This window comes from Canis lupus, chromosome 28 (assembly GCF_048164855.1).
Source record: "Canis lupus baileyi chromosome 28, mCanLup2.hap1, whole genome shotgun sequence".
In the NCBI taxonomy this organism is placed as follows: Eukaryota; Metazoa; Chordata; class Mammalia; order Carnivora; family Canidae; genus Canis; species Canis lupus.
The window spans coordinates 37320474-37346985 of NC_132865.1; the positions used below are offsets into that span (position 1 = coordinate 37320474).

At 38.6% G+C, this 26512-nt stretch overlaps 1 long non-coding RNA gene across 5 annotated transcripts in view; it reads right to left on the reverse strand.

The window, feature by feature from the left end:
- LOC140620410 (uncharacterized) overlaps positions 1–26512 on the reverse strand; it is a 123212-nt gene that overhangs the window by 39281 nt on the left and 57419 nt on the right. For 2 of the 5 annotated variants that reach the window (XR_012020200.1, XR_012020199.1), the window contains exon 4: positions 24307–26062. The exons of the other annotated variants lie outside the window; for them this stretch is intronic. This is a non-coding gene — a long non-coding RNA (uncharacterized lncRNA). Of the gene's footprint in view, positions 1–24306; positions 26063–26512 lie in introns of those variants that run through there. 5 annotated transcript variants of the gene reach the window in all.

The following is a 26512-nucleotide window of genomic DNA, read 5'->3' on the forward strand; positions in this document are numbered from 1 at the left end:
GGGTGGCTCAGCCTGTTAGGTGTCTGCCTTAGGCTCAGGTCATGATCTCAGGGTCCTAGGATCAAGCCCCATGTCAGACTCTCCACTCAGAAGGGAGTCTGCTTCTCCCTCATCTTCTCACTCTCCCTCTGTGCTTATTCTATCTCTCTCAAAAATAAATAAATAAAATCTTAAGAAAAAAACTCCTAACATCTTTATGCCATTTTAATTTATAATAAGCATTAGGGACATTACCTTGTTTAACCATTCATTCATTACAATCATGTTTGTATGAGGGCTTCCCAAAATCTGGACTTTTACAAGACACCAGGCAATTGGTAATGAATGAGATGAGCAAGGCCATTATCCTTATAGAGATGACAGTTGACATATTCTCAAACCAGTTTTCCAAGTTTAGCAGATTAAGTATTTTTGTCTGTGGTTTACAGAGGAAGAAATTGGTAAGCAGCAGAGTCTAGACCTAAATTCAGGCCTTCTATTCCAATGTCAAAACAATTTACACTAGATTCTACTTGATTTTAAAAGGTAGGCTTAAGACTGAAACAGTATGACCAATGAGAGCCAAGAAATAAATATTACATGATAGATTTGCAGTGTAATTTTAATGGCCATGCCTTATCTAGAGCAAGGGTTGAGTTTAGTACCTCAGTACATACTGATGAATTTAAAAAAACCTGAGGTTCACTTTAGGGAAAACTGGGAAAGCGTATGTGGGAATTTTCAGTACTATCTTTGCAACTTTTCTGTAAATCTGAAAATATTCCAAAATAAAGAGTTTAATTTAAAAAAGGGTATATGATCTGAATAAACATATTTCCAGAGAAGACAAGACATGGGCAAGAGGTACATGAAAATATAATCAATATCATTAATCATCGGGGAAATGCAAATCAAAACTACAATGAGATATTATTTCACATTTGTCAGAATAGCTATTAAAAGACAAGGAATAACAAGGGTTGGGGAAATTGGGAGCCCACATCCATTGTTTGTGGGAATGTAAATTGGTGCAGCCACTATGGAAAACAGTATGTTCTGGGGACAGGACACCTGTGGCTGGGCATCCTGAAAGTGGAGCAGAGTGGGGTACCAGGAGGGAGGCTAGTCTCAAAGCAGGACCCAGCCAAGGAGCTGGACTTTGGGAAACTGACCTGATGAGTGTATAGGAGGGACAGAGAGAGAAGTATCTGTAAAACTACACTACACTAATTCAAGCTGTGGAATTTAAGAAAAATAGAGCCCTGACGTCCCTCTAGAGGTTAGAATTACAGGGATTTGTTTGAGCTGCTACAGAGAGAGTTTCACACCTGATTTCACTGCCCAGTGGAGAAGCACTTATTAGACACAGTACTAAATGCTTATACTCCTTATATTTGTTGTTCTCTATATGCATGAGTGAATTTATATATTTATAATATATTATATTATTATATATTATAATATATATCTTTTTTCTTTTTTCTTTTATTTTCCTTTTTTGCAATAATTGAACCATTCTCTACATACTATCTTATAATTTTATTTTTTATCTTAAACAATTTTCCATGTCAATAAATATAGATTTATTTCATAAACTGGACAAGTGCATAACATTGCATTATGTACATGGATCAAAATTTATCCACTCAGCCATCTATTAAGATGGATATAAATTACTTTCTACTTTTATTCTCATAAGCCAAAATGTGATGAACATCCTTGTGTTTTTCCCATCATTTTCTATGATTAAGTTTCTAGAATTGAATTTATCCTAGGAGTTCAGATGAGAGTTGAGTGGTGACGTTTACTTTTAAATTTTGTGTATTGACAAATTGTTCTCTGGAAAGTTTGTACCAATTTTCACTGTCATCAGCAGTATATGAGATAGCATCTCCCATTTCTGAAACTAAATAAAATAAAACAAACTCCCCCATTGAGATAATAACATCTGTGATCTCTCTTTCTCTCTCATACACACACACAGCAGTTCTTCTCAGAGCATTTATCTATCATTTTTAAAATATAACGTAAACATGTATATAACATTTTGGCTAAAAGCAATTTTTAAATGAAGAAATATGTACAGAATGCTCTAAATCTCATCAAAATGTATACACAAGGAAAAGTATGGAAAACCATCCTCCAAAATATTAATAATGATTATCTTTAGATAGTGGCAACCTCAAATGTGATTTGTGTTTTCTTCTTCACAATTTTTATAGTTTCCAAAAAAATTTTTTTAATGATTTTATTTATTTATTCATGACAGACACAGAGAAGTAGAGAGAGAGGCAGAGACACAGGCAGAGGGAGAAGCAGGCTCCATGCAGGAAGCCCAATGTGGGACCCGATCCCAGGTCTCCAGGATCCGGCCCTGGGCTGAAGGCGGCGCTAAACCGCTGAGCCACCCGGGCTGCACAGTTTCCAAATTTTTAACAATTCATCATTATGAAGCTATATTATATAAAAAGAAATGCATGCTGTTAAGAAAAATATTCATTGGTCAATTTTCCATTGAAAAGAATTATTTTCTTTAAAGGAAAACTCTCTTTGCTAGTTCTCCCTGGGGATCCTTATTCAGGTGCAAAGAGGTGCTAGTGAGCACTTGAGCCAGTAAGAAGTCTTCACTTTGCATTAGTGTGGAGCTGCAAAATGGCCATGCACGCTGAAACCATACAAAGTAAACTTAACCATCAAAGGAGAAAAGTAACACTGGTCTTTGCTTTTAAAAGTTTCTGTCAAAATATTAAAAACTGTCTTACTATCAGTTATAAATGTAAAGGAAAATGAAAAATAGACAAATACTTGTTTCCTGTAATTTAAAACATTAGGAAGATTGAGAATCATAATGTTTTATTTCTTGAAAAAAAAAAGATTTTGAAAAGTGCTTGCTTTCTTTTTCTCATATGACTTACAATGCAAAGTAAACATCTTTTTCATGTCTTTGGTCATTGTCATTCTCCTTTCTATATGGATCAGCTTCTAATATTTTATCCTTTGTGCTTTTGATGCCATGAACATTATCAAGAATTCCTTTAATGTGAAGTTTTTACCAGCATCACTTCTTCTGGTCACCATCATCATTTTCCCACATTACTTTTCCTCATTTATTTTGATAAGTTCCCTTCACTAACTTCCTTGGCTGTACATCTAGGTTCTCCCCAATGGTGACAGTGTTAACATTCCCACAGCTGGGTATTTATCCTATAATTCCATTTATGTTTGATTCAAATTTCACTTCCAACATTATAAATTTTTGTTTCTTTGTTGAAATTTCAACTTTGTTGACCAATTCATTTTTTTGAGTATCTATTTTCTCAAAATGGCACATGAGTTTATCACTGTGAGACAAGGAGGCAACACAGCTACATGCTTTACTGTCTGTGTGTGAATTGAATAATGGGTGTGCAGTAACCCATTATAGACAGACTTTGAAAGATGTTGTATATCATGGTTAGTGGTGTACATCTGTTGTTTATGTAATGATGTGTGTATTAGAGTTAGCAGTTAAATTTGTACTCAATCTGGCAACTCACAGTTAACGTATCATGGTAACTGAAATGTGAACTGTGTTGTTGTGGGACTGGCTTATTAAGCCAAACTGGGTAACTGAACATTCATGCATATTAGAACCATGCAAAATAAGAACTGCATGTATTTGGCTTTGACTTGCATATGCCAATAATGAGAAGGAATTTTAGGGAGTCAATAAAACCTAATCCCTACCTCCTATTCCCCATTTCTGTGAAAAATCTTTACCTGATTGCCATAGTCACTAGAATTCCATTGAAGATCAGCCATCCCTTGGTGCTAATACACTGCCCTCATTTGATCAATACTTACTGAGTATTTATCATTCTATGCACAAGGAACATCATGGGAAATAAAGTAAAGATAGCCCCTTACAAATGCAGCTTACATTCCAATGGAGAAAGTCAGAAAACAAAATTAACAAATACATCAAAAAAAAAAAAAGAAAAGAAAAAAACAAATACATCTAAGACATGATTTTTGACTGTGAAACTTTCTTTGGAAAAAATGGAAAGATGGTGTGATAAATGTAAAGTCAATGTTGGATGGAGAGGAACTGTGTAAGGGTGAAAGGTGAGCAAGGCTCCTCTGAGATTTTAAATGAGCTAAAAGCTCTATATGATGAGAAGGAACCAGGCTACAGCTAATGAAAATAAAAAGGAGTTTGGAGTGTTTAAGAAAAAGCAAGGAGTGTGGCAGAGTCCCAGGAGTGAAGAGAAAAGTCATGAGACATGAAATGGGCCAGATCACATAAGGCCTTACAGGCTATGGCAAGGAGGTGGGGTTTTTTCTAACTACAATGGGAAAACATTGCAAATTTTCATGCAAAGGGCTGGCATGATAAGAGCTTCATTAAGATGGAAATATATCTGGGAAGGGTGACAAGCTGTTGCCAGTTGGAAATAGAAATTATAATTCTGTAGCTGAGCAGAAAGAAATAATTTTGGATGATGGGTGCCAGCCACATTGAGTAAGACTAATTGGAATACCACAATGCAAGGATGGGTGATGCGCCAGGGTGCCAACGACTGCACAAACACAGTAGGTGCCTTCTGGGCAGGAGGCAGAAATACACTGCCAACTTATGCTGGGTGATGCTGGACAACAGCAATCACTGCACTGAAGACATAGAAACTTCCTACTAAAAATGGCATTTCTGCTATCCCAAAGGTTGCCATTTTCATTTTATATCCTTTGTCACTAACCCAGATCCCCCATTCCTAACAGAATTAGGAGGCAGCTAAGAAAGAAAGAAGATGTAATAGTGAAAACCAGGAAAAATTATTACTTAACTCTGCTTCCAAAATCTCTAAAAGAAGCTGAGTCTTTCCTCAGTGCTTGGGGTCATGAAAGTAAATTTGGAGTTCTATAAACTTGAAAGAAGTCAGACTGAGAACCCTTCCTATAATATTGTGAAACACGGTTCTTTCAGCATTGGTGCCTTTTGTTCTTTGTGTAAGGTGGTGGAATAGAGACTACTTGGGCTTCAAAGTCAAATAGGCTTAGAGTCTAATTCCAGGGGTAAGTCATTTCATTTCTCTGAACCTCAGCTTCCTATTTATATGGAAATTATGTAATCATATTGACCCCACTGGTTCCTCTGGAAAGCAAATGAAGGAAATATATAATATATGAAAATATCTGGCATATAATGAGCATTCAATATATGAACTATTCAATATATGAAATATGGAATATATGAAAACTTCTAGTACCTAAAAAGTGCTTAATTCAATTAGTTAACTTATGTCTCCCTCCTGCTTTACTCTCCTTCTGCTTCTTTCCTTGAATGGGATGCATGACAAGCCCAGAGTACACTGAATATTTTCAGTATTAAAATATTAAAATAAGGTGCCAGGATAGGAAAGAAAGGAACAATTAGAGAGTCAACAGAAACACTCAATTTTAATCAGTTCTGGGGGAGATGGAGAGAAGATCCTACCAGTACTTTTCTTCTAGGGCTGTTTTATGTGACAGAACATGTAGCAGTTTGTTAGAATGATGGCTATTGCATTCAATCCTGTCCCAGCCCTGAAGCAGTAGTAGTCAATTCCATATGCACAGAGCACTTTGGCGCAGATGTTCTCTCAACTGCATGGGTAAGAGGGCCCTCCAGGCAGGCTCACAAAAACATTCTAAACTTTTTAAAAGATCAAATGACTGTGAAATTGTATTGGATGCTAAAATCAAAATGGCAAGCTAGACAAGAATCTGGAAAGGTCATCCTGTTAATTTATTTGTCTTTCAGACAAAATAGGGAAGACCCCAAAGATTAAGGATATTCAATTTAACAAATATTTAATAATGCACATGCTAATTTTAGATACCAAGCTAGGCAGTTAGACTATAAAGATGAGTGCACACAAAGGGAAGGAAATTCTAAAGATCCAATAGGAAACTACTTTTCCATTAATAATCCTTGGCCAAACTGTTGCTGACCCTTACTCTGTTCTCAAAATCAAAAAGCCCAGTAATGACCTCTCTTATGGGAATACTGGAAATATTAAAAGACAGACTTTTAGCCTATTTCAAAGTTTTGGTCCTAGCAAACAAGGCAGATAAGTAGAAGAGATGGTGTCAAACTCCAAACTATCTGCTCTCACAAAATGTTTAATACATATACCTAGTATGATATTTGGACACATTGAAGAGATATTTTCAGCAAAACAGAAAATTAATCTCTTTAGACTTATAGTTAACTGGTCTACTAGCCTAGAACAAACTTCTGTCTTAAGTGTATCCCTGAATTTGCATGATTTGAATATAAATTTTGCCCAATTTGGAATTAAATATTATTTTTTTAAAAGCTGGATTGAAATAGAATAGAAAAAGTAAATAAATTGTCCCTTCTGGCTTATTATTTCTTTCCATTTCCATTCTAAGGTTGAGTTATGCAGACAAAGATTCCTGATATTAAATGGGCAAGAACCAAAAGAGAAGAGAAAGACACAGAATGATAGAAAAAAATGTCTCAAATTTACAAAGGGAAGTTGACAAACAGGGATACTGTAAGAATTTTGAGGTTAAACCCCATCCTGGAGCAGAATTTTCTACTTATGTTTGAATCAGGTGAGCATACATTCTATTGTCATTCTTAGTGTAAAAACCATAATACGATTAGTAAATAATTTTGGAAGCAAAGTCAGACTGAGCTCTGTGGTTTATTTTGTGCTTTATATAATACACATATAAGAATCATCAAACAATTTTTAAAAATACTAGGCAAAAATTGGGAGGAAATATGCCCCTTATAGACACTCTTTTCTTTTTCCTATACTCTTTCCTTGTTCCTAGTTTACAATTATTTAATCACTTTGATCTATCTTTATCTTATATTGTATTTTCTCTTTATTCCTGTTAAAAGTGTGATCAGAATAAAATCAAATACTGAAATAATCCACCAACATTTTCTGCATTCAAAAATAAATGAGATTCATTACAAGTCCAATTGTAATCCCAAGTGGTCTTTGTTGGAATTGACCTTAAATCGTATGGAAATACAAAGGACCTAAAATATGCAAAGCAATCTTAAGAAGACTAAAGTTGGAGAACTTACACCACCTGACTTCAAGACATAATAAAAATCTTCAGTTTTCAAAACAGTATGATACTCACAGCGATCATACGGAGAAGAAAAATAGGCCCAAGCTTATAGGGTTATTTGATTTTCAGCAATGAAGACAAAGAAATGAAATTGGGAAAAGATGATCTCTTCATCAAATGGTGCCAGAACTGGATATCCATGTAGAAAAAAGAAAAAAAAAAAGGCTTGGGTCTTACCTCACACCATACACAAAAGTTAACTTGAGATGGATCATATACCTAAATGTAAAAATTCAAGCCATAAAACTTTCAGGAGGAAATGTAAGAGACTACCTTTGTGACTTGAGAGTAGCTTGGGATTTCTTAGAAAAATATACACAAAACAATAAAAAAAATCATTAAAAGCAAAAGAAACTTTAAAAGAGAAAACTGAGAAATTGGACTTAATCATAATTTAAATTTTTTTATTAAAAGACACCTCTAAGAAAATTAATAAGCAAGCCACAAGCTTGGAGACACATATATCACAGGACTCGCACTCAGGATAAGTAAAGACCCCAACAACTTAAGAATTAAAAACAACCAACCGGGAACCCTGGGTGGCGCAGCGGTTTAGCGCCTGCCTTTGGCCCGGGGCGCGATCCTGGAGACCCGGGATCGAATCCCACGTCGGGCTCCCAGTGCATGGAGCCTGCTTCTCCCTCTGCCTGTGTCTCTGCCTCTCTCTCTCTCTCTCTGTGACTATCATAAATAAATAAAAAAAAAAAAAATTAAAAAAAAAAAAAAAAAAAACAACCAACCCAATTTCAAACCCATTTTGAAAAAATGGACAAAAGAATGGAACAGATACTTCATGCAAGAAGATATATCAATTGTCAATAATCTCATTAAAAACTACCCAGTATCGGGGATGCCTGGGTGGCTCAGCAGTTTAGTGCCTGCCTTTGGCCCAGGGCGTGATCCTGGAGTCTCAGGATCCAGTCCCCCTCCTCAGGCTCCCTGACTGGAGCCTGCTTCTCCCTCTGCCTGTGTCTCTGCTCTCTCTCTCTCTCTCTTTCCCTTTCTCTGTGTCTATCATGAATAAATAAATAAAATCTTAAAAAAAAAATTACCCAGTATCATTAGTCATTAATAATATGCAAATCAAAACCACGCTAAGATATTACTACATACCACAGTACCAAGTGCTAGCAAGGAGGTAGAGCAACTGGAGCTCATACATTATTGGTGAAAAGTGTGAAGTCAATTAACCATTTTCTAAAATGACTTTACAGTTTCTTTGAAAAATAAATATACACCTACCCTAGCAATTCTACTCCTACCTACTACCCAAGAAAAATTAAAATGCATATCCACAAAACATAAGAATGTTCATAGTAGCTTTATTCATGATAACCAAAAACTGGAAACAGTCAAGTATCCATCAATAGAATAATGGATAACCAAGTTATGGTATATTCATAAAATGGAACACTAATCCACAATAAACAAGGAACAAATTACTAATATATGCAGCAATTTGAAGGCAATCTCAAAAGCATTCTGCTGAATAAAAGCCTAACATGAAGGAGTACATATTGTATGATTCTATTTATATGAAGGTCTGTAACAGGAAAAACTAACCTGGAAGTAGAAATGAGCATAGCGACTGCCTCTGCATGCGTAGGAACAAAGATTACCTGGAAACAAGAGTGAGGGAACTTCCTTAGGTGAAGGAGATGTTCTATATCTTGACACAGGTGTGGGACACATAGGTGTATGCATTTGTCAAAACTCACAGAAAACTAAACTTAAAGGTTTGCTCATTTCATTATGTGTAAAAATAATTTTAAAAATAACTGTAAACAATATTGAGTTCAGGGGAATTATAGCACTGTCTGCACTGACTTTGTAATGCATCAAATCATAAAATGGGTTGATGGATGACAGAAGGATGAACAGACAGATTGATAGATAGTTAATAAAGCCAGTATAATAAAATGTTAATGGGAAAATCTAGGTTATGGCTATATAGGTTTATAATGTAAAATGAAACTTTTCTGTATATTTCCATAATAAAATGATGGAAAATATGAACCTAAAAGGTTTTCTATACTCCTTAAAAGTTTAGAATTAATATAGCATTATGTTATTATTATTAACATTCATCTGGGATTGTCTACATCTTCTAAATCCTGGGCTATATTTGGCATTGTCAATCATGTTCTCAGCCAAATACCCCTCTCTATGTTTCTAGTTCATTTTTCTCCCCATGTGCTCTATACTCTACTCAAATCTGTTCAGAAGCATCATGATGATTATTGATCATGCCTCCATCTTAACGGTCATTTCGAAACCTACACTTATCAATTCTCCACCCCCAAACCAGAGCAGTGGTTTTTACAGGGCTATTTATCATGTCTGAACTCTGTACAGGAAAAATAGCAGTCTCCTGGGTGGTCAATAATTAGCTTGTTTGCGCAGATGCCTAATTTCAAAACAGCTATCATATTGAGATTATTTTTAGCCCCATAACTTTTTCAACCAGCAGGTACTTTACACACCAGATGGTTCCCTGCTCCTGCTTTTCTCAACGGGGTCTTCTAATGAGACTATTATATGGCTTGCTTAGGATATCACAATTAGTCAGGGGTAAAACGAATAAAGAAATCCAGGCTTGATTCCACAAATACCCTTCTAGTTAATCCCATTGATCTCAGTTACTCTAATATCATTTTTTTAAAAATGGGGTACCAGTAAGGGGAAAGTTTGTCTTAATGTGGTTAATTCAGACAATATAGATGTTATTTCAATGGTAATTTGTGGAAATAATGTTTTATAAGTACACATTTACTTCATCATCTTATAAAGCACAGTGGGATTTCTGTGTGGTTAGAAGACTGGGTGTCTGCTAGCCTATGAAGGCACTCATTAGAAGGAACTAAATTGTTTGAATGCCAACAGCCAAGTGCTATCAGGATCAGGATTCCTAGGTGAACAAATATGGATGGGGAGAGAGTCAGATAAGAAAAAAAAAGGGAATAGAATAATTAAAATGAATATTAAACCTCTATTGTAATCTTTTCAACTCTATAATGCCATTTTCTATAATTCTATAATGTTAAAATGTTATCTTATTAATGACCATGAGCATGTCTCAAAAGATTCCAAACTTCTCCCCAGTCTGGTCTTCCAAAGATATTTTTCACTGTAAATTCAGAAACTCTCTGTGAGACTCTGGAGGAAGCCTTCTCTTCTCTCCCAATGCCCAGGGAGCTTCCAATCAGGCTACAGCAACTAGAATGACAGCATCTAGCATTCTGACCCAGTACACATCTTCCCTTTAGAGCCCAATCTATTCTTTTTTTCCTATCAAATCTACTTTCTATGGTGAATGAACTTACCACTCTCCCTTTGGTCATTTTCCTTTTGACTTATCACCTAACTGAAACATGATTTTCAACAGTCCTGTGTTGTTGGGCCATCCCTTATTTTGGGCAATTCTTTGCATTATGGTTTACTCCCTTATAATTCCCTATCCATTTGTGACCTTAGGCCATTGTTTCTGTGTCATAGTCCCATGACTTTTTCTATTGGTATTTACCCATCCATTTATATTTTCCTGTCTCCATCCTCCTTGCTGTGATCGACCAACCTTGTGGACAAGAACATATCTTGATTATAGGGATTTAGTATAGGGATTCAAGACATAAGGAAAGAACATAGAGCCTGAAGTCACAAGACTAGTTCAACCAGAGACTAGTTTAGCTTCTTACTATGTGGGTGGCTCTGAAAAGTGCATAGCCTCTGTTTCCTTTTTTAAAAAGGAAATGACAATAAATAAATAAATAAATAAATAAATAAATAAATAAATAAAAAGGAAATGATATTCTTTTGCTGTCACATGGTGTGTTCCGATGAAAGACGAATGATATTACTCAGAGTCCAATATCTTGGAACAAAGAAGCCCCAAGGGCTACACCATGAGGCACCACCAAGAAGTGTAGGCATTGAGGTGAAGCCTTGAGTCTGAGTTGGCTCTTGGCAGGTAGGAACAAGGAAGGAAAAACAACTCAAGAAACCAATCAGTGAGGAGCAGTAGGAACTGTATACGTGACTATCTGCATGGATCTCAGAGGAGCATTAACTAGGGAGCTGCTGAGGACGGGAGGACTGACTTCAGTGGGCTTGCCTATTTATCCACCATCATTCATGTACTGTTTTCAGTATGGACCGATGGCAGGAATAATTGTTTTTTGCCATACCCATAAAGCTGTTGCCATTTGTGTGTCCCTGTTCTTTTTTCTTTTCCTCGCTGAGATTTTACTCTCCCACATCTCCCCCTTTTCTGTTTATATAATTTGAACTTCAGGGGGAGGTTACAGGGGGGCAGTTTGAGAATCAGCTGATAGACTGTTGCAAGAGGATCATCATGGCTTTAGCAGGAAGAGTTTTATGAAACAGGTAGCAAAGGGACTTTAGCACTGCAAGAAAATATAAAAGAAATAGCATACCAAGACCTATGAGAATTCATATTTGGAGGTTTAGTCTTGAAAATTAGTTTTGAGAGTTGAGCCAATGAGCTAAATCATTAAGGTGGTCAAGCATGGCATTTTGTGTCTCTTCATGTAATTTAATTATTTGCCTATGTAATCAACTTTGAAGACTGAGACTATCTTGACCCAGGGGAGAGTGAAAGCTCCCTGACGAAGCCTTTGAACATCCTCCCAAGAATTGGAACTATTAAAGGGGATAGAAGTGATAAACATGGAACAATATCCCAGGTCCCAGCTGAGACGGCTATGAGTCCAAAGGGCTTGTTGATGCTCTCCTAGCCAAGAGACCACTGCTTTTAACACATTAAGGTGCTGTAGGATTTCCTGATCAACTGTGGTCTGAGTGATTAAGTCAGAGGTCACATTTTGTAGATAAGTGTTCATACGACGGGCTGTTTTGAATAGAATGGGAAAGAGCGACTACAGCTGTAGCTGCTGTAGTCGCCATGGCGGTGACAGCTATAATGGATGCTATGAGGTGCCTGAGAAATCTTCTGTTCCTAACATAGAGTATTAACACGTTGTTCTAAGGCAGAATCTCCAACCCAAACCCTAGTTAGGTTGATTGGGATCCATGCCTCAGCTCTCTGTTAAAGCACAAAAATAGGAGTGATGTTTAGTTGAGTTATATTTAAATGTATAATACAGGGAATGAGCCATGTGAAATTGGCAGCCAATGTTACATTAAGGTTTTTTATCCAGGGATAATGAGAAGATGAGGAATTTGAGAGATAGAAGGCTCACAGGAGAACATAGCAAGTATGTAGGGGTGAGAGGTGTAAACCATAACCTGTTCAGTGGTATCTTTGGCAACCCAAGTTATCTTCTTACTCCTAGAACTTAGTATTCTCCTCGATGCACTCTGCAAGGAAAAAAGACAATTGCCAGGTGCCAGATGTATTTTTTCAATCATGACCAGTGAGAGTGCTGGTGCATACATAGCTGGGGCTCTGCCAGACCCAGTTTCAAAATATAGATTGTCCAGGATAGCTATAAGGGAGGCTATAACACCATGTGATGCTAGAGTTTTGAGCCAGGAGACCCATTAGGCCCAAATTGTCTAGCATTCATCCCTCAAATAGTGGATTTTCAGTGAAGTTTTTGATCTATGGAAGCCCCAGCCAAATCTAGGCCTTCTCCAATTTGTACTCAAGGGTGGGAACATACAGAAATGTTAGGTTCAGAATAATTTTTTCCCAATTTGATTTTACCACCTATCCTGGCAGTCCTGATGAATATCTGATACTTTACAATCCTTATACAATTTGTCTCTGTGAAGATGTATGCATATACCACTGCAGTTGAAAATGTAATATGCAGGGTAGTGTGCGCTATAGCACAGACAGATAGCTCTTCAGTAAGAAAGAACCAATTATGAGTGAGTCTATGCCATCCACTATGATACCCAAGTTTGCTGCAGAATTTTCCATAGTCCTGAAGGCGGCCAGATGGGGAAGCCAGTTACCTTCTGTGTAAGTGGTGTTATTGATGGAAGTGGGGGGTTCAGGATCCCCCAATAAAGAAGGTCAAAGACTAGAGGGTTTAAGATATGTGTCCAATAGATGTGACTTCCCATGGAGATAGGGAAGAAGTCAAGGAATCCCCATTACATGAATAGCACGGATACCTTGGGAGCTTTGGAGTTAATGGTTATGTGTGAAAAATGAAAAGGAGTAAATTTTCAAGGGTCATAGGTGTTCCCCTGATTTCTAAGGTTTTTTCTGTTTGTGTGGTGAGTGTTTTCAGGTCACCCCATGTTGGCTCAAAGGCAGTAAATCATGGAGGTAAGGGATTGCATCCTCCTTTTCTTTGTCATCATCCTGGGGGGCAACTGGGCTGCAAGCTGCTAAAGTTCTGGAACTGGGTTTGATCCCTGTAGATGCCAGCCCATGGTAGGGTCATACAGCTTTTGCCAGGATCCAAAGGGATCCTGAAGGAGACAGCACAGAAGCATACCCTCTTCCCTATGTTAACAATGATACTGGCCCCTGCCATTGAAGTCCTTGAAGGACATGCAGATAGAGGACTAGAGGCCTGGGCCTTTTTTGTGCCAGAATAAAATATCATTCTATGCCTGTAAGACCTGATGCATGGCAATTTTTAAAATTTAGAGTAAATAGGGCTTTGTAAAGTTGTTCCTGAGGGGAGGTATATCTCTCCATATTTCCCCCTTTTTGTTTATGTAGTTGTGTTTTTATAAGGCTGTTGGCCCATTCAACAATGGCTTGTCCAGTTAGGTTATATGAGATGCCAGTTACGTGTTTAATGTTTTATGTTTTGAAAAAGATTGCAAGGCCCTTGGAGGTATAAGCAGGACCATTGTCAGTTTTAATCTGTTCAGGAAGGCCCATGGTGGTTATTGCAGTTAGTGTGTATTTAACATATTTATTTGCTTCTCCTGATTGGGCTGTCACATGGAGTAGGCCAGAGAAAGTATCAATAGTGACATGGAGGTATTTAAGGCATCCAAGGGGCTCATAATGGGTGACATCCATTTTCCAGATCTCATTTTATGTTAATCCTTGTGGATTAACCCCTCCTTCGGGAGCAATCTTGGAGTATGGTTAACAGTTAAGACTGGTTTTAATGATTTCTTAAGCCTGCCATAAAGGTGTTTAATAGGTTAAGGCCAAAGCTTTGGTAGCTTTGTGGGAAAACTGATGAGAAGAAAGTGCTTTTTGTATGGTTGTAGAAAACATTTTTATTTGTTAGCTTTTTTATTACCTTCTACCAAAGACCTGGCAGCCCAGAACAAGGTCTGATATGGGTGATATAGACTAACTTTGTCCTGGTCTGTATCAGATGTTGGAGGTGCTTAGACATATTAAAAATTATTTCATTATTACTATTATGAGTAAGGGCTATTTTAATGACCTAAACAGTACTCACTACATAAGAAGAGTCAGCAACAATATGTAAAGGGTGGTCATGAAAATGTTGAAGTGCTGCAGTGACAGCACCCAGCTTTACCCGCTGAGTGGAGCTGTGGGGTATAGTTAAAAAAAAAAAAAAAAAAGTCTCTAAGTACTTTGTTTAAGCTGTGTGATTGAGCCCTTACCAATTTTTCCTATCCATTGGCAAAGAGTGTTAAGACATCAGGAAAAGGAGTGGCAGATAGGACAGTAAAAGGGGCAAGAAGGAGTTGAAAGCCTAGCAAGATTTTGTCTCATGGAAAAGAAAAATTAATGTTTCCATAATAATCAGCTAATGCTATTTGAATCATTTTGGATTGGTCGAGAGCCACCTAAAAATTTGTCATATTGAGTCCTGGAACAATTATATCTGGGTCTCACCCAGTAAGTGTTTGACATTGGTGCCAGCCCCGTTTAATTAAGTAAACCAATTGTTAAAATTGAGTACATAATTTCTTTTTGGGGTGATGAACTTGAAATATCCATTCTAAGCACCCTGATATGAGGGAGAAGTTGACAGAGGAGGCCTATGACACTATGAGGTGTGTTTAAGATTATTAAATGTATCAGACTACCAAGGATGACTTGTTCTAAGTGACAAATATTGAGCCATTTAGATATTTGTTTTAATTTTTGCTTTCTTTGTGGGAAGAAAATTCAAGGAGAAAAGAAGTTGGGGTCCCCTGTTAGGGTGTCAAAGAAATACTATAGGCTATAAGTGGGACTGCCCATGGAGGGCCAAAGCCGATTAATACTCCCTAGCAATTTTTGAAGGTTGTTGAGGGTCATAGTCTCCTTAATTGCAATAGTGACCCCCTGTGGTAGGATGTGTTTTTGAGTAATAATATAGCCCAAATATTTCGTGGCTTTGTCTTTTGTACCTTTAGGGGTGAAATAGGTAGGGGTAAACCTACCCTGTTGGTATGATCTGCCGAATGGGCATATATTTTAGCCAAGGTGACGGCATCTGGATGTATCAAGAGAATATCATCCATAAAGTGACATATCAGAGCTTCAGGGAATGTAGTATGGGTAGACCGTAGAGTATGGTCCAGTAAATCCTGACAAATACTGGAGCTGTTGACCATTCCTTGGGGAAGGACCTTCCATGGGTGTCTTTTTAGTGGGGCTTCTGAATTAATACAGGCAAAGAGTAAAGCAAAATTCTTCCTATCATCCTGTTGTAGAGGAATAGTGAAGAAACAAATTTTAAATCAATTATGATGAGGTGATAACCTTTTGAATTGATGCTGGGTTTGGAAGACCTGGCTGTAGTGGTCCCATAGGGGCTACATGGGTATTTTTTTGGCAGGGATCATGGAGGAGCCTTCATGTTCCTGATATTTTAGGGATACAAAAAATGAGTGTGTTTCAGGGACTATGTAAGGGCTCTAAGTGGCCTGTTTCTAGTTGCTCTTGAACTAAGAGTGCCACTTGTTGCAATTTCTCCCCTTTTAAAGGCCATTTTATAGGCCAATTGTAGTACTAGATCCTTAGTTTTTGGGGATTATCAACTCGCCTTACAACAGCATTTTGAGCTTATTAATAAAGTCAATGAAAGGTTCTGTGAGTTTTTGCTTGATTGTGGCAAGGGACCCAGTAGGTACATTGACTTTAGGGATCTTATTCTGTGCTCTCATGGCTGTCTGAGATGTCCGACAAAAACTTGCCTCTGTAATTGGGCCTGGACATAAGGGTCAGCATAAGAGCCAGACCCAGTGATCATATCAAACCCTACAGAAGTTGTATTCCCCAGATTTTTCAAAGAGATACATCATTAATGATTCTTCTAACCAAACAATAAATTGGGCTATGGTTAAAACTGTCTTAACTAAAGTCTTCCAATCCCAGGTGGTCATTTTATAACCATGCCCAATGGTTTCAATCATCCCCTTAGTAAATGAGCTCTGAATCCCATTATCAGCTATGCTCTTCCTAAATTATTTAAAGACTGGAAAGGGTAGACTTTCATGTCTGGGACCTTGATTTCCTCCCCTTATTAAAGGGGAGATTTGCAATATTTTATCTTCTGTTTGTCATCCTTCCCGAAAGCTAGAAGGGGAGCGGGTGGTGAGACCTAAGAGTCTTTGCTTAAACATAAGACATGGTTACAAGATGATGATTCAGGAGTGAAAGAAAGAAGCAGTGGAAAGAAGGGGTCACTGAAGGGGGAGGAGAAGGCAGTGGTAGCAACAAAGTTGGTGTCTCAGACTTAATACAGGAGTTTTTACCTAGTCCCTGGATGAGCCACAAGTCTTTTCTACATAGATGCCAAACCACGAGATGTGAAACTTTCACAGGTCTTATAGCTTGGTGTACCCAATGGCCGATCTTCTCCCAGTCCTCTAAATTCAAGCTTCCCTCTTTAGGGTACCAGGGGCATTGCGGTCTAAAAACTACAAATAACTAGTAACTTAGTTATCTGTTTACCTGAGACTTTACATTCTGCTGCCTTTAGGAGACTAAGCAATTGCAATTTGTGTTGTTTTCCCTCACAAGAAAGACAGCCACCCATGCCAGTGGAGGAAAGAGACATAGCTTTCAAAGAAAAGGAAATGCAGAGAAAAATAAGCCAAGAAGAAAAAAAGCCTTTAGGTGAACTGCCTAAAATGACCTTGCTATAGGCATACCAGGCTATTCCAAGGCTGCTATGTTCCTTACCAGAATGAAATTTGGGTATCCTTCTCCTTTACCAGGCTTGGAAGTCAGTCTTCTCACTCCGTCATGTCTGAGTCACCACTTGCCACATGGTGCGTAGACGAAATGATTATTCAGAGTTCAATATCTTGGAACAAAGAGAGACCCAACACGGCTATACTGCCCGACACCACCAAGAAGTGTAGCCAGGGAGGTGAAGCCTCGAATCTAAGTTGGCTCTTGGCTTTATTATCATAGAATGTAAAATATGTGGAAACCAGGAAGGAAAAACTATTCAAGAAACCAGGTAAGTGAGGGGCAGCAGGGAACTGCATGGGTGACTATCTGTATGGGTCTCAGAGAAGCATTAACTACTGGGCTGTGGGGGAAAGGAAAACTAACCTTCGCAGGCCTGGCTATCTATCCACCATCATTGCTGCTTCCAGCATGTACTGTTTTCAGTAGGGACCAATGACACGAATAATTGGGTTTTACCACATCCATAAAGCTGTTGCCATTTATGTGTCCCTGTTCTTATTGTTTCACTTACCCAGTGAGGTCTTGCTCTCTCACATTTTACCACCCTTTTGGAGTTATCCTGATGACCAAATGACAAAATGTTAGTGAATTTGGGTTGCCCCTGCCCCGCCCCCCATGCAGACTGAGACAAAGATTCAAACACAAACCTTTATTTGGAAGGTTCTGGAAACACTGCAAGGGAAGGGGAAAAGTAATACCAGGAAGGGAAGAAGTAACAACAGAAAGGGAAGGCAGCAAATAACTTCCGTGTAGGTCACTGGAGTTTGATCCTTCAAGGAAATTGTGGGTGAAAGTACAAAACCTATGTCTCAGAGTTAAACTACCCAGGATGCAAGGAAGCTAAGTTGTCAGTTGAGGAATGTTTCCCACTACTAATTTCCCAGCAATTCTGGCCTGCACTAGACCTGGGCAGAGCCCCTGTGTGCAGCTTCTGGGCAATGAAATGGGAAGTGCTGAGGAATATGAACAGAGCACTAAGAATGTGCTCATAAACTTTTCAAAATAAAACAAACCATGACTGTTATTCCTTAAGAATCTCAGCATTTGAGTTACAGGCACCTTCTCACCCTATATTCTGCAACCCTTGTTTCTGTTGGTTCTTCAACACCCTCCTAGCAAATGTCACAGCTGCCTCATCTCCAAAAATCTTTATCTCAACTCCATTTCACCAACCCATAAATATCTGGCAACACCTGTCACTTAAACTTCCTCCCCCTCCAAGATCAGTAGATCTGATATTTTCTTCTTTGTTTAAAGTCATGTATCCTTTAGCCTTTTCTGTTCCCTCACGCCTTATGGACTTTATTCATCTTCTTCTTGATCACCAGTGCTTCAGTCCTTCTTTCATATGCCCATTAGGATACTCAGTTCCATCTGCTTCCTATTTACCAGATGATCATTTGTTCAGTCTATGTTCCAGATGGCAACACAGAATCCCACAGTCTAGTGATCTAACAATTCACATCTTCAGCTTCTTCTTGCATGTTCTAAACATCTTGCAATATTATGTTCAATATCATGCACCAAGAACATTGCTCAAGGCCTCCCTCATGTCAGCATTAAGAGATCTGACAAATACCAAAAGACACAGAGAGAGAAGCATTGCTATATGTCATAGTGAGCAGAACTACTTAAACTCTTCATGGGTGGTATGTGAAAGTAGCACTTCAAGATCAAATAATTTTAGGAAATTATTGGTTAAATAAAATTGAGAGGCTTATCATTTAATTTCTCAAGTCCATTAAATATGTTCATAAGCATTATGAATATTTAAGAAGACATAGCTGGCAAAGTTTTCTAAATTTACTTGACCCTAAGGGTTTTATAAAACAAACTTTGAGACAGACTGATTTATTATGATAACCAATTATTCATGTTACAACCTTCTAGGAAAAGGTGCATGATATCTGGCTATTGCATGTGGTTTGGAACAGGGACTTTGGAACACAGCTATCCCCTAAAATATATACTCAAATATATACTTTATTTTGACTGATCTCTTTTTCAGCTCTGTTCATAGAGAATAGAAATTTTGCTCCACTTTAAGTAAAGTGTAAATCTTTTTCTTAAAGGGAGACTGCTTGGGCAGCCCAAGTGGCTCAGCGGGTTAGCGCCGCCTTCAGCCCAGGGCGTGATCCTGGAGACTGGGGATAGATTCCCACGTCAGGCTCCCTGGAGGGAGCCTGCTTCTCCCTCTGCTTGTGTCTCTGCCTCTCTCTTTGTCTCTCTCTGTGTCTCTCATGAATAAATAAATAAAATCTTTAAAAAAGGGGGGGGGATACTGTTCTAGTAACTTTTACATTAGGATGATTCAATGACATTGGTAATTTTCATTTCCAGGAAATTTTATGTCTGTTCCTTAGGGACATTCTGTATTGTGATTATTGCTCAGAGCATAGTCTTTCTCTTGGTAACCAAAATGCCTCACCAGTCTGTGATTAAAGCTAAGATCATATGTCCTCCAATGTCCAAAGTGCTTTCCCATTTCTAAGAATCCCACTTATGTCTCAACCCTACCACAAATATTATCAGTATTTGTCCATAAGTTGGTCCTCCAGGTAGCTTGCCTGCTGCCCACAGAGAGAGCAGAACTCAGATGCTCCCCTAAAGGTAGACTGCAACTACAATCATCAGTGCACCTTTCTAAAGATCCTGCTTGTCCGCAGTGCCACCAGTTGGCCGTCTGCTTTGCCAATGCTAAAGCCCTCGGAGTTCTGGAGAGATGTGACTGATAGGCTAACTGTTCCTATTGACCTGCAGGGGCTTACCCACCATTGCTGTCTTGACCTGCAGAGGCTTACCCACCATTGCTGGCTGTGGCTACTTTCCAACTACCTGGCAGTTCACAGAACTGAGATTCTATCTGAGCTACCAGCTTTGCAAATGCAGTTTGTGGCCAATTCAACCACATTTGAGGTGGTCTGAAAAATACAGTGGAAGACACCTTCTAAATCCCCTTCATCTAGAGGAAGGGCTATGCATTCACTTTCCTCTGAAGAGTAGTTTGAGACCCAAAACAGGTCAGGTAGATGTTTCCAACTCTGGAGAAGCTCCCTGACCTTAAAAGCAGATCTCATAAGCTATACCACTTGAAGCCCTGGATCCCAAACTCAAATGAAGATGTGATAATTCTACACTTAAAACTATCATTCAGAAGAAACAAAAAAAAAATCATTCAGTAATAGAATGGAATGGCAGGAACTAACTAGTTTATGTGAATCACAGGATAGTGTTGCACATAACAAGCTCCCATTCACCTTCCTTTTAATACTGATAATATGAATATATCAAAATCTCTCAAAAGAGAGCAGAAAGTTTTCCCCGAACAGCACTCAGGAAGAATTGCAGGACTTCCTCTCTCCATGGGCCTGTGGAACATTAAGGTTGGTACACAAAGTATATAGATTAAAGCTGTGGTTTCTGCTACAAAATACCCTCATAATAAAGAGGAGATAAAGACCACCACAATGATCAATAGAGCAAACATTGATTTTTTTTATACAGTCACCTAGTAAAGGGAGACACATCAATCCCTCAGGGGAAGAAGTCAGTGTGGAAGTGAAGGCGAGAACGAGAGTTACATTTAATATCAGCAATGGGTGGGTCATTGTATCTACACAAAATAAGGACCAAAGCTGCTCCCTGGATCAGATGAGTCCATGTGTCCATGCACTGTTGCTTAAACCAATTCCAGCTGTTCACTGGTCAGGAGAGTCTTCATTTGGCTGGTGTTTGACAGAGGGGTGTCACAAGATTCCCACTGCTTCCTCATCTCCAGCTGGTACTGAGACCTGCTCTGTACCCTATGCCACTCTAGGCATTTGGGTCCCACTGACGGAGAGAGCATTAGCAAAATAGTGATCAACTCATACAGCTACATCTTTAGAATAGTGAACCTCATGGGGCTTTTTCTTATAATGTCCCTGGAAGTATGTCAAGTTCATAAATCCAAAACAATTCAGATAAAGCAATTCCATGAAGGACCCAAGCCATGAAGCCCAGGCATGCAGCTTATGATCATCTGTCTTTACAAGAATTAGAGTAGAAGGAGGAAGAAATTCTACCAAGGCAAGGAAGGATAATGGCAAGAAAAGGAGAGAAGGACCCTTTAGGCATGAGGAACAGCATGACCACCTGAAAGTGCATGATGCATCCATGGGGCACCATGAGCTTTCCCTGAGACCCTGTCAAGTCCTCCACGCCCTTAACAGCCAGAAAGCCTAAAATTCCCTCCATAGGAAACAGTGAAGTATTGCTTAAAATGGGTATTTCAGAAGCTACATAATTTTTAAAATATATTCCAGTGAATGTGTAAGACTATTAAAATATAGTCTTTACTAACATTTCCTCTCTCTTTATATGACATAGTTCTTGCAGTGGCTGTAAACAGCTACAACTTTCATGAAATATGATTTCTTTGTGTATTATGAAGGGCCTGTGGTAGGCTAGTTGGCTCTTCTCTCAAACCTTAATTGCACACTAGCCACTCAAGGATCTTGTCAAAATGCAGATTCTGATCCAGTAGCCTGGGGAGGAATGTGAGATATAGTATTTTTCACAACTCTCAGGTGATGCCCATGCATTTGATTCAAGGACCACACTTTGATTAACAAGATTTCAAGTCTTAAATTTTGATCACCTCGAATCAGACATGACACTGATTTATTTAAAACCTTAATTATGAGACAAGAATCGTTACTTTCTCAGACTTGCCTCTTTCTCTCTCTCGCTCTCAATTTAAAGTGATCTTAATAACAGTAATAATAAAGTAATTGTTTCTACCTAACCTGTAGTTGGCCTCTTATTCTAAAAAAAAAAAAAAAAAAGAAAAAAAAAAGATTCACAACAGTTGTGTTTTTGGTTTCAAAGGAGAAAAAAACACTTTATTGATATTACAAAAATCTAATAGAAATGCAAAGAAGAAAAGGGAAATCTACACATAGAAGAGGGAGATAGTAAGCAGTAAATAAGAATAAGACAGAGTTACATCAAATCAAATACAACACCCAACTTCATCAGCTGGGGAAGCCCCTTAGAGAGAGCCAGGCTGGAGTCCTGATTGAGAATCCTGGGCAGAACATCCTCCCCTCAGGTAAGACCTCCAACTGATCATCCCCATGAAGGGCCATATTTATAGTGCAAATGATGGAGTCTGAAGTTAAACATTTTTTGCCTACATGCAGTTTGGAGTGAGTGGCATTTCTATGTTATCATATCTTTACATCTTCAAGGAGCCTGGGCCTTACGTGCTTGCCTCCTCTTCCACATTCTAAATTTTTTTTTAAATTTTTATTTATTTGTGATAGTCACAGAGAGAGAGAGAGATAATGAGGCAGAGACACAGGCAGAGCGAGAAAAAGGCTCCATGCACCGGGAGCCCGACGTGGGATTCGATCCTGGGTCTCCAGGATCACGCCCTGGGCCAAAGGCAGGCGCCAAACCGCTGCGCCACCCAGGGATCCCATCTTCCACATTCTATTCATGGGGGGCCAGCCCAGCCCAGAGCTAGAGGGGAGGCAAGGCAAATTCTATAGCTCTCGGTCTCCAGACGAGAAGGGCCAGTTCTGACCTGGAGGCCAGCGATGTAACCTAACTGGGCTCCAGAGGTCACTTATGCAGCACAAGTCTTATTGACAACATTCTTTAGTCTGCCTGCATACGAGCAGGTCAGGGTGGTTAGTTACACACGACAAATCACAGAAACCTCCAAAGGCATTCAAATTGGCAAAGAAGAAGTCAAACTCTCCCTCTTCGCAGATGACATGATACTCTACATAGAAAACCCAAAACACTCTACCCCAAGATTGCTAGAACTCATACAGCAATTTGGTAGCGTGGCAGGATACAAAATCAGTGCCCAGAAATCAATGGCATTTCTATACACTAACAATGAGACTGAAGAAAGAGAAATTCAGGAGTCAATCCCATTTACAATAGCACCCAAAAGCATAAGATACCTAGGAATAAACCTAACCAAAGAGATAAAGGATCTATACCCTAAAAACTATAGAACACTTCTGAAAGAAATTGAAGAAGACACAAAGAGATGGAAAAATATTCCATGCTCATGGATTGGCAGAATTAACATTGTGAAAATGTCAATGTTACCCAGGGCAATTTACACGTTTAATGCAATCCCTATCAAAATACCATGGACTTTATTCAGAGAGTTAGAACAAATTATTTTAAGATTTGTGTGGAATCAGAAAAGACCCCGAATAGCCAGGGGAATTTTAAAAAAGAAAACCAGAGCTGGGGGCATCACAATGCCAGATTTCAGGTTGTACTACAAAGCTGTGGTCATCAAGACAGTGTGGTACTGGCACAAAAACAGACACATAGATCAATGGAACAGAATAGAGAACCCAGAAGTGGACCCTGAACTTTATGGTCAACTAATATTCGATAAAGGAGGAAAGACTATCCATTGGAAGAAAGACAGTCTCTTCAATAAATGGTGCTGGGAAAATTGGACATCCACATGCAGAAGAATAAAACTAGACCACTCTCTTGCACCATACACAAAGATGAACTCAAAATGGATGAAAGATCTAAATGTGAGACAGGATTCCATCAAAATCCTAGAGGAGAACACAGGCAACACCCTTTTTGAACTCAGCCACAGTAACTTCTTGCAAGATACATCCACGAAGGCAAAAGAAACAAAAGCAAAAATGAACTATTGGGACTTCATCAAGATAAGAAGCTTTTGCACAGCAAAGGATACAGTCAACAAAACTCAAAGACAACCTACAGAATGGGAGAAGATATTTGCAAATGACATATCAGATAAAGGGCTAGTTTCCAAGATCTATAAAGAACTTATTAAACTCAACAGCAAAGAAACAAACAATCCAATCATGAAATGGGCAAAGACATGAAGAGAAATCTCACAGAGGAAGACATAGACATGGCCAACCTTCACATGAGAAAATGCTCTGCATCACTTGCCATCAGGGAAATACAAATCAAAACCACAATGAGATACCACCTCACACCAGTGAGAATGGGGCAAATTAACAAGGCAGGAAACAACAAATGTTGGAGAGGATGTGGAGAAAAGGGAACCCTCTTACACTGTTGGTGGGAATGTGAACTGGTGCAGCCACTCTGGAAAACTGTGTGGAGGTTCCTCAAAGAGTTAAAAATAGACCTGCCCTACGACCCAGCAATTGCACTGCTGGGGATTTACCCCAAAGATTCAGATGCAATGAAACGCCAGGACACCTGCACCCCGATGTTTCTAGCAGCAATGTCCACAATAGCCAAAGTGTGGAAGGAGCCTCGGTGTCCATCGAAAGATGAATGGATAAAGAAGATGTGGTTTATGTATACAATGGAATATTCCTCAGCCATTAGAAACGACAAATACCCACCATTTGCTTCAGTGTGGACGGAACTGGAGGGTATTCTGCTGAGTGAAGTAAGTCAGTCGGAGAAGGACAAACATTATATGGTCTCATTCATTTGGGGAATATAAATAATAGTGAAAGGGAATATAAGGGAAGGGAGAAGAAATGAGTAGGAAATATCAGAAAGGGAGACATAAAGACTCCTAACTCTGGGAAACGAACTAGGGGTGGTGGAAAGGGAGGAGGGCAGGAGGTGGGGGTGAATGGGTGATGGGCACTGAGGGGGGCACTTGTCGGGATGAGCACTGGGTGTTATTCTGTATGTTGGTAAATTGAACACCAATAAAAAATAAATTTATTAAAAAAAAAGAAACCTCCAACCACACAATATGCCTTTGTAGATATACCTTTGTAGATGACCAATAAATAGAAACTAAAGCCACACTAAGAAACATTTCTGGAGCTTTAGGCCAACTGATGTTTCTTCAATATTAAAGCATATTAGAATCATCTGGGGAGCTTGTTCAAATCCAGATTCCTGGGTCTCACCCCCAAAAGTTTGGATTCAGCAGGTCTGGAGTAAAACCTGAGAACGTGCACTTCTACTAAGATGATGCCACTATCTACGGTCTTCTTTCTGGGTATCAACGAGATAGGCTCATTCATCAAAGGACAGGCTCAAAGCAAATTTTATTGTTTAACTCAACATTGAAAATGGGATAACAATAAATTGTCTCTAAGTCAGAGGAAAGGAGTAAACGAAGTGATTTTTTTCCACTTTATTAGGAAAATTAACAAATAAAATTTTAAGTGTAATAATTCCCAGAAAAATAAATTCTTATATGACTTTGGAGTTTCAGAGATGATGGTAAAGACTCAAAATCCTGAAGCCTGAAATTTTCCATGTTGGGCAACTGCTCCAGGTCAGTTTTCCTGGTGCAAAGAACTAGGAATGGAGAAACAGGAAAGGAGGCTGAGGAAGGACAGACACAACCTGAGGCGATTGTCCCATGCCTGGGAGATCAGGTTTATTCTGGATTCTAAGACCTGCTAAAGGTGTCATGATCTGATGGATTTTAGAAAGTTATTTTGAGGTTGAAGTATGGAATGTTTAAGACAAATATGAAACTAAAAACCAGACATATTCTGAATACGACAAAAATCAGTTCTTCCCTTTTTTTTTCAAGTAAACTCCACACCAAGCTTGGAGCCCCCCAAGGGGCTTGAACTCACAACCCTGAGATCAAGGCCTGAGCTGAGATCAAGAATGGGATATTTAACTGACTGAGCCACCCAGGTGCCCCTAAAATCAGTTATTTTCAATATCCACGAGGTGTGGGAGGACACAATGTTTTATGAAAAGTCTTAGCTAGTTTATTCACCTTCAGTACATATCAGAGCACAAAAGTCTTTCAGTGGTTGCTTTTGGAAAGGAGAATTCCTGTAGAAGTCTAAAGGCTCACAGATACCTCCAACGCATTTTCCAAATAATGAAATCTGATTGTAGCTCAAAGGCACTGAAGTCAATCTACAACTAAATCAAGAAAACAGGTTTGATGATGGTAATAATGTTCAGTGACCATTGGTGATACATAAACTTACAGTGTTAATATAAACTTCAAACACAAAATTCCAGAATTTTTAATTAACTAAAAATCTGTTTACATTAAGTGGTGATTTAGAGAACCAATCATGTGTCTTTTAGGGTAAACACTTTATAACAGCATTTTTAAATACATATACACCACTAATCATGTGCTAAAAATGTTCTGCCCAAGGATAAGAGAGGTGAGATAGGTAAATGTGCAATTTGTTGTAATTTTTTTGTCCAAATTGGCACACTTTTTGAAAGTGAGGTGGGATATGTATTAATAATTATGCCAGGATACATGGTTTCCTGACTTTAGGTATAATGTGACTGGTGAATTTCAAAACATTTGTAATCTTTGTGTGAATAAACATGGCCTTAGGGTGGTGTTAGTCC